General features: G+C 27.0%; 1 long non-coding RNA gene across 1 annotated transcript in view; it reads right to left on the bottom strand.

The window, feature by feature from the left end:
- Window positions 1–1,471: 1,471 nt before the first annotated feature.
- LOC128092868 (uncharacterized) overlaps window positions 1,472–8,975 on the bottom strand; it is a 29,573-nt gene continuing 22,069 nt past the window's right edge. The window contains exon 4 of the long non-coding RNA XR_008212059.1: window positions 1,472–5,141. This is a non-coding gene — a long non-coding RNA (uncharacterized LOC128092868). The remainder of the gene's footprint in view (window positions 5,142–8,975) is intronic.

The following is an 8,975-nucleotide window of genomic DNA, read 5'->3' as shown; positions in this document are numbered from 1 at the left end:
TTGATCGGCTGGATGTTATCGTGTCGTCTTACATCAAAAATGTCTATATCGTGAGGCTATTAATTCAACAGTGACTTGGTCAATTGGTCAGTTTTCGAGGCTAAGGTGTTAAATTTCGTCGATTAGTGCAATAATTGTTATGTTTCCATTCATGAAATATGCTTCATAACTCAATGTTGAGTTGACTGTGGTAATTTTGAAGGGATTGACTGCGCTCTTGTGAGTATTGTGAATTTATGTAAAATCCAGTAATTTTTTTTGTCAAAATTGACTTTCCGATGCCTTGTGTATCTTTGACAATCTCAAATTATTGACATCGGTGATGTAATTCTTTTTCCAAATGTTTAGGACATGTCGTTTGTCCGAAATTGTTCTTTTCGTGTAATTTATCACTTTGGCTTTTGTAGATTAATGACATCGGATGATGTTATCCATGTGTTTATCATGACATTCTCCTTTCCTTAGTTTCAGACGTGCAGAATGATCTCATTGCAATTTTGTTCCATACTTGGCAAATTTGCAAAGTGCAATTTTCGGACTCAGCGCCCTCCTGAGGGCGGTGTAGTGTTTTTACGAGGGCGCAGTAAATTTTTTAAAAATATTTTTTTAAGGGTGCACAGCAACCAAGGAAGTTGTTGTCTTCTTATCCTAAAATTGTCAAACTTACGGACCCAATCCTGCATGAATCTGATTGTAAAAATAGTCAAACTTTGTTGTATGTAACTACGAAGACAGTAATTTAGGGGATGAATAAAAAATTATATCGATAGTTCCCGTAGTATTGAAAATACTAAAATGTATGTAAAAAATATCTGGGTGCAAAAGCTATGGTTGAAGTGTACCGTTAAATTAAATTATTTTTTTATTTTTTTGAAAAAACTGGTTAGTCGGTGACTACCCTTGACTAACCTAGAAATCAGCCCTGTGTTGAACTTTGTTGATCGGCTGGATGTTATCGTCGTCGTCTTCCATCAAAAATCGTCTATATCGTGAGGCTATTAATTCCACAGTGACTTGGTCAATTGGTCAGTTTTCGAGGCTAAGGTGTTAAATTTCGTCGATTAGTGCAATTGTTGTTTCCATCATGAATTATGCTTCATAACTCAACTGTGAGTTGACTGTGGTCAATTTTGAGAGAGCATTGACTTCTCTCTTGCTGAGTATTGTGAATTGTTCGTAAATCCAGTATTTTTTTTGTCCAAAATTGACTTTTCCAGATGCTTTGTATCTTTGACAATCTCAAATTATTGACATCGGTTGATGTAATTCTTTTTCCAAATGTTTAGGACATGTCGTTTGTCCGAAATTGTCTTTTCGTGTAATTTACAACTTTGGCTTTTGTAAATTAATGACATCGGATGATGTTATCATTTGTTTATCATGAAATTCTCCTTTTCCATAGTTTCAGACGTGCAGTATGATCTCAACTTGCAATTTTGTTCCATAATTGATGTTTCTCATTTCGATCATCTTTACTTCGCTTAATTCCACATTTCAATTTGGTAATTTGTTTTACGTGAATGTCTCGTTACCAAAAATTGCGTTTTAATTCGACTTGATCCTCATTGATATGACCTTTAACAACTACATCAACACCGTTACCTGTTCAACTTCCCGCATGACTTTGCCACTCACCATCTTGCCATCACAAACTTCTGCATACGAGCGCGTAGAACTTCTCAGCATACGAACGCGTCGATCATCCTTGTGTCTCTACCATATTTTACTTCAGTTTTTTAGTTTTGTTTCTCCCACACAAATTTCTTACTTGTTTTCTTCGCATGAGTAATATTTTATAATTTTCAGGAATCTATCATTTAATTTCTGTGCAAAATTGAAATTAAAATTTACTTACAATCTTATAAATCTTGTTGATATTTTTATATGAAATCAGTTCTATTATTTTTAATACAAAAAAAAATCAGTTCTAATTGACTATTATTTTTATACTTGAATAAAAAAATTACTCTATAAAGTTTTTCATTGATCTATACATCCTATCATCTTGTCATTGCAAAACTGCGTATGTTAAAATATCCTTTCTGTTATTCCAACTTTTTATGAAATCTGTATGTCATTCAGTGTTTTCAAATCTGTTATACTCATTCAGTCTATTTGTTAATTTGAGCAATTCGCAATAAAATGTTGAATTTGCAAGAAAATTTGTTGGTTCAATTTTCAGTCTAATGATACACGGAACAAAATCCGGTTTGCGGAATCGGAAACTTTGCTTTCGATTTGCTCTAAAAATCGCAAATCTCGGTTTCCACCCGTCAGCAGGAAACATCCCGCATAAACGAGAACCTTAAAAAAACTATGTGTTAAATGGTTTTCTCACCATTTCAGAGATCGTAACCACTATTTGAAAAATGGTAGGAAAACCTTAAAAATACCATATCGGAAATGGTACCCTACCATTTTTCATAAAGTTCGACCATCTGAGATGAGGGTGGTTAGCAACGGTAACCTTAAAAATCTCCGAACAACGTTTCGTCAGATTACCATTTGTGTAATGGTAAAAATAAAGTTATTTTCGCGTGGAAGCGACCTTTTTCCTCCGGTTTTTACTGTTTCAGAAATGGTTTTAAATGGTATTTTAAGGTTTTTCTTACAATTTTTAACCTTGCTGCTACTGTTCTACAAATGGTTCGCAAATGGTTTTTTAGGGTTTTTCTTGCTATTTTTACCGAGCGCTACTATTTTAGAAATAGTTTTCACATGGTTATTTAAGGTTAATTCTATAATTTTCTCCCAGTTCCACTATTTGAAAAATAGTTTTCAAATGGTTTTTAATAGTTTTTTCTAGCATTTTTTACCTACCCAATTTTTACAGAATTGTTCACTTTTTGACGGATGGTTCACAACAATAATATTAGAACTTTTTTGGCTTTAATTCTAGTTGATTGCCGATTCTGTTCGGTTGATCATACTGCCAAAGTCGTCCAAACCTGAAAAAATAAGAAAAAAAAATCACAAAGTATCGAGTAGAATGCAACATTCAAATATGTGTACTTATCTGATGATTCAAATGATTTCCTTGATTAATGCCAATCGTGCGTTCGCTTCGATTTTGTTTTGTCGGTCGGCTGCCACCGAATCCTCCAGCACCAGCTGTTCCGTTGTTTCAAGTTCTCCACGGTGCTGAAATGATCAACAAGAAAAATGTAAACAAAGTATCTGGTAAATCAAATGATTTGTTTGAAAATTATACCTGCGCACAAAACGTAGACAACAACCAGCCGCACAAACGTTTCACTTCAGACTGTTTTTGCCTGCGCCAGCCTGCAACGAGTGCAGGTAACGAGCATAGCGAGAGAAGAGAAACGAGAGAGCGCGCAAAGCAGAGTAATAATACTCTGCCTGGCGCGCTCTTTCGTTTCTCTTCTCTCGCTACGCTCGTTACCTGCTCTCGCAAATATGCCGTAAATTCAAAATTATCAACTGTTGAAAAATGATTCGCTCATACAATTGAAATAAAGTAACAATTATCACAAACATGATATGCTTAAAATTGCATCGTCAACGAAACTCAAAGGAATTGTAGCGCATCAAAAGGAACCGACATTTTCGAGCCTTTTTGTTCTTGAGCTCCTCCGTTTGTTTTCTCTTTTTGTTGGTTTAGATTCTGTCAATTAAAATTGGTAAACTTCGGATTGGTTTTCTTTGGCAGCTCAAATGTGGGTAAAATCCAGGGCCAAGTAAGCCAAATGATGTCCACATAACTTGGTACTACTGGTGCAGCTGCACGACGAACACTTCACCGTAAAGTGAATGCCTTTACCATATGGTTCACAAACTCTCCGCCAAAGTTGTCATTCTTCGCTTTTATCAGCCCCACCATCGTTGAGTAGATCGTACACTTTTCCGGCAACTTAGTCAGACAAAATATTGTTCCGGAAGTTGCCCAAATCCGACTCCAGCACAAACCCAACCCCTTATGAAGCTACAGACAAAAAAGTTTGATTCTTTCATTTGAAAACAAAGCTTAGTCAAATTTGGTAAATGTTTTTTGCAAATTCAAACTATTTTTCAAATGGGTATTTTATGTTTCTATATGGTAATCGTGAATCAATATGAACCATTTGAACTTAAAAATCACCTTATGATTTAGGGTAACCATTTGAGTAAACATCCTCAAATAGTTTTTTAAAGTCATCAAGAAAATTGTTGACCATTACAAACATTAAAATAACTCTATTACTAATGGTAACCATCTGACAAATAGTTATCAAGGTCCGCCAAATAACATTATTACAAATGGTGACCATAACTCATAAGGTTGTTTTAAGGTCCTCACTAGAATTCATATAGTTTTCGTTTATCCGGGATTGCTTCCAATATCGCAAACGATTATTTCCGATATCGCAAACGTAACGCAGTAACGCATACCCCGCCAAAAGCACGCAGAACGCAGCCACTTCAATATTTACCTTTTTGAATTGACCGTTGCTGCTCGAAATTTCGATAGAAATAAGAAGAAGAAGAGTTCATTTAAATTTTATTTATTTGTTCATATCAAAACAGAATCAAAAGTGGTGACGATTCGAACGAAGCGATAAATCCGATCTGGCCTCGATGTCCGTGGTGAGGCTGGGTACTGCTGGGCGCCGTCGTCGCCGTTGACAAGTTGCTTTAGGAGGAGGAGGAGGCGTTTCCGCAGTGCACTCGTTGATGCACGGTTGATGTCAGCGTTTGACGTTTTGTGCAACAGAGTGGGCGAGTGACGTCGGCGGCGGGGCCACTCGGATAGAGGTGATCATTCCAGCGTGCTTGGCGATCTAGATGATTTCCGCGTCCTATTTTAGACTCAGTTCCGAGCTGGCACGCCGGAAGTTCTCCTCGTCCTGGAGATTTTGGCTCTTTTCCTCTACGCGCCTTCGGGAAAGGTCCTGGTGCGGACTCAGGTTCATGCCGGATCCCAAGTGACTCCACACAAGAGCAACGAAGGTGCCCAAGCATTGCGCCACGATCGTGATTCCATTTCCGATTTTCACCTTGAGGATCAACTTGAGCGGAGCGGCCTCCGCTAGGAGACCGTCCGCCTGGAACGAGCCCCAGTTTGGACGCCGTGGCATGACAGAATCTCCGCTAGCAGTTGGGTCTGTCGAGGTGTTTGTCGAACCCACGCTTCAATGTTGGAACTGCGAAAGAAAACATAAAATTAAGTTTTAATCATCGTCTCTTGACTCTTGAAAAAAACATTTAAAAAACAAAATAAATTTCAAAACTTCAATATAATACAGATTCAAAAGTTCAAAAGTATAAAAAAAATAAAAAAATCCGGAAATTAATTAATTCAAAAATTCAAAAATTCAAAAATTCAAAAATTCAAAAATTCAAAAATTCAAAAATTCAAAAATTCAAAAATTCAAAAATTCAAAAATTCAAAAATTCAAAAATTCAAAAATTCAAAAATTCAAAAATTCAAAAATTCAAAAATTCAAAAATTCAAAAATTCAAAAATTCAAAAATTCAAAAATTCAAAAATTCAAAAATTCAAAAATTCAAAAATTCAAAAATTCAAAAATTCAAAAATTCAAAAATTCAAAAATTCAAAAATTCAAAAATTCAAAAATTCAAAAATTCAAAAATTCAAAAATTCAAAAATTCAAAAATTCAAAAATTCAAAAATTCAAAAATTCAAAAATTCAAAAATTCAAAAATTCAAAAATTCAAAAATTCAAAAATTCAAAAATTCAAAAATTCAAAAATTCAAAAATTCAAAAATTCAAAAATTCAAAAATTCAAAAATTCAAAAATTCAAAAATTCAAAAATTCAAAAATTCAAAAATTCAAAAATTCAAAAATTCAAAAATTCAAAAATTCAAAAATTCAAAAATTCAAAAATTCAAAAATTCAAAAATTCAAAAATTCAAAAATTCAAAAATTCAAAAATTCAAAAATTCAAAAATTCAAAAATTCAAAAATTCAAAAATTCAAAAATTCAAAAATTCAAAAATTCAAAAATTTAAAAATTCAAAAATTCAAAAATTCAAAAATTCAAAAATTCAAAAATTCAAAAATTCAAAAATTCAAAAATTCAAAAATTCAAAAATTCAAAAATTCAAAAATTCAAAAATTCAAAATTCAAAAATTCAAAAATTCAAAAATTCAAAAATTCAAAAATTCAAAAATTCAAAAATTCAAAAATTCAAAAATTCAAAAATTCAAAAATTCAAAAATTCAAAAATTCAAAAATTCAAAAATTCAAAATTCAAAAATTCAAAAATTCAAAAATTCAAAAATTCAAAAATTCAAAAATTCAAAAATTCAAAAATTCAAAAATTCAAAAATTCAAAAATTCAAAAATTCAAAAATTCAAAAATTCAAAAATTCAAAAATTCAAAAATTCAAAAATTCAAAAATTCAAAAATTCAAAAATTCAAAAATTCAAAAATTCAAAAATTCAAAAATTCAAAAATTCAAAAATTCAAAAATTCAAAAATTCAAAAATTCAAAAATTCAAAAATTCAAAAATTCAAAAATTCAAAAATTCAAAAATTCAAAAATTCAAAAATTCAAAAATTCAAAAATTCAAAAATTCAAAAATTCAAAAATTCAAAAATTCAAAAATTCAAAAATTCAAAAATTCAAAAATTCAAAAATTCAAAAATTCAAAAATTCAAAAATTCAAAAATTCAAAAATTCAAAAATTCAAAAATTCAAAAATTCAAAAATTCAAAAATTCAAAAATTCAAAAATTCAAAAATTCAAAAATTCAAAAATTCAAAAATTCAAAAATTCAAAAATTCAAAAATTCAAAAATTCAAAAATTCAAAAATTCAAAAATTCAAAAATTCAAAAATTCAAAAATTCAAAAATTCAAAAATTCAAAAATTCAAAAATTCAAAAATTCAAAAATTCAAAAATTCAAAAATTCAAAAATTCAAAAATTCAAAAATTCAAAAATTCAAAAATTCAAAAATTCAAAAATTCAAAAATTCAAAAATTCAAAAATTCAAAAATTCAAAAATTCAAAAATTCAAAAATTCAAAAATTCAAAAATTCAAAAATTCAAAAATTCAAAAATTCAAAAATTCAAAAATTCAAAAATTCAAAAATTCAAAAATTCAAAAATTCAAAAATTCAAAAATTCAAAAATTCAAAAATTCAAAAATTCAAAAATTCAAAAATTCAAAAATTCAAAAATTCAAAAATTCAAAAATTCAAAAATTCAAAAATTCAAAAATTCAAAAATTCAAAAATTCAAAAATTCAAAAATTCAAAAATTCAAAAATTCAAAAATTCAAAAATTCAAAAATTCAAAAATTCAAAAATTCAAAAATTCAAAAATTCAAAAATTCAAAAATTCAAAAATTCAAAAATTCAAAAATTCAAAAATTCAAAAATTCAAAAATTCAAAAATTCAAAAATTCAAAAATTCAAAAATTCAAAAATTCAAAAATTCAAAAATTCAAAAATTCAAAAATTCAAAAATTCAAAAATTCAAAAATTCAAAAATTCAAAAATTCAAAAATTCAAAAATTCAAAAATTCAAAAATTCAAAAATTCAAAAATTCAAAAATTCAAAAATTCAAAAATTCAAAAATTCAAAAATTCAAAAATTCAAAAATTCAAAAATTCAAAAATTCAAAAATTCAAAAATTCAAAAATTCAAAAATTCAAAAATTCAAAAATTCAAAAATTCAAAAATTCAAAAATTCAAAAATTCAAAAATTCAAAAATTCAAAAATTCAAAAATTCAAAAATTCAAAAATTCAAAAATTCAAAAATTCAAAAATTCAAAAATTCAAAAATTCAAAAATTCAAAAATTCAAAAATTCAAAAATTCAAAAATTCAAAAATTCAAAAATTCAAAAATTCAAAAATTCAAAAATTCAAAAATTCAAAAATTCAAAAATTCAAAAATTCAAAAATTCAAAAATTCAAAAATTCAAAAATTCAAAAATTCAAAAATTCAAAAATTCAAAAATTCAAAAATTCAAAAATTCAAAAATTCAAAAATTCAAAAATTCAAAAATTCAAAAATTCAAAAATTCAAAAATTCAAAAATTCAAAAATTCAAAAATTCAAAAATTCAAAAATTCAAAAATTCAAAAATTCAAAAATTCAATAATTCAATAATTCAATAATTCAATAATTCAATAATTCAAAAATTCAAAAATTCAAAAATTCAAAAATTCAAAAATTCAAAAATTCAAAAATTCAAAAATTCAAAAATTCAAAAATTCAAAAATTCAAAAATTCAAAAATTCAAAAATTCAAAAATTCAAAAATTCAAAAATTCAAAAATTCAAAAATTCAAAAATTCAAAAATTCAAAAATTCAAAAATTCAAAAATTCAAAAATTCAAAAATTCAAAAATTCAAAAATTCAAAAATTCAAAAATTCAAAAATTCAAAAATTCAAAAATTCAAAAATTCAAAAATTCAAAAATTCAAAAATTCAAAAATTCAAAAATTCAAAAATTCAAAAATTCAAAAATTCAAAAATTCAAAAATTCAAAAATTCAAAAATTCAAAAATTCAAAAATTCAAAAATTCAAAAATTCAAAAATTCAAAAATTCAAAAATTCAAAAATTCAAAAATTCAAAAATTCAAAAATTCAAAAATTCAAAAATTCAAAATTCAAAAATTCAAAAATTCAAAAATTCAAAAATTCAAAAATTCAAAAATTCAAAAATTCAAAAATTCAAAAATTCAAAAATTCAAAAATTCAAAAATTCAAAAATTCAAAAATTCAAAAATTCAAAAATTCAAAAATTCAAAAATTCAAAAATTCAAAAATTCAAAAATTCAAAAATTCAAAAATTCAAAAATTCAAAAATTCAAAAATTCAAAAATTCAAAAATTCAAAAATTCAAAAATTCAAAAATTCAAAAATTCAAAAATTCAAAAATTCAAAAATTCAAAAATTCAAAAATTCAAAAATTCAAAAATTCAAAAATTCAAAAATTCAAAAATTCAAAAATTCAAAAATTCAAAAATTCAAAAATTCAAAAATTCAAAAATTC

Source organism: Culex pipiens, chromosome 1 (genome assembly GCF_016801865.2).
Source record: "Culex pipiens pallens isolate TS chromosome 1, TS_CPP_V2, whole genome shotgun sequence".
NCBI lineage: Eukaryota > Metazoa > Arthropoda > Insecta > Diptera > Culicidae > Culex > Culex pipiens.
Note: the sequence above shows the minus strand (reverse complement) of the source record. Positions and strands in the feature narration are given on the sequence as shown.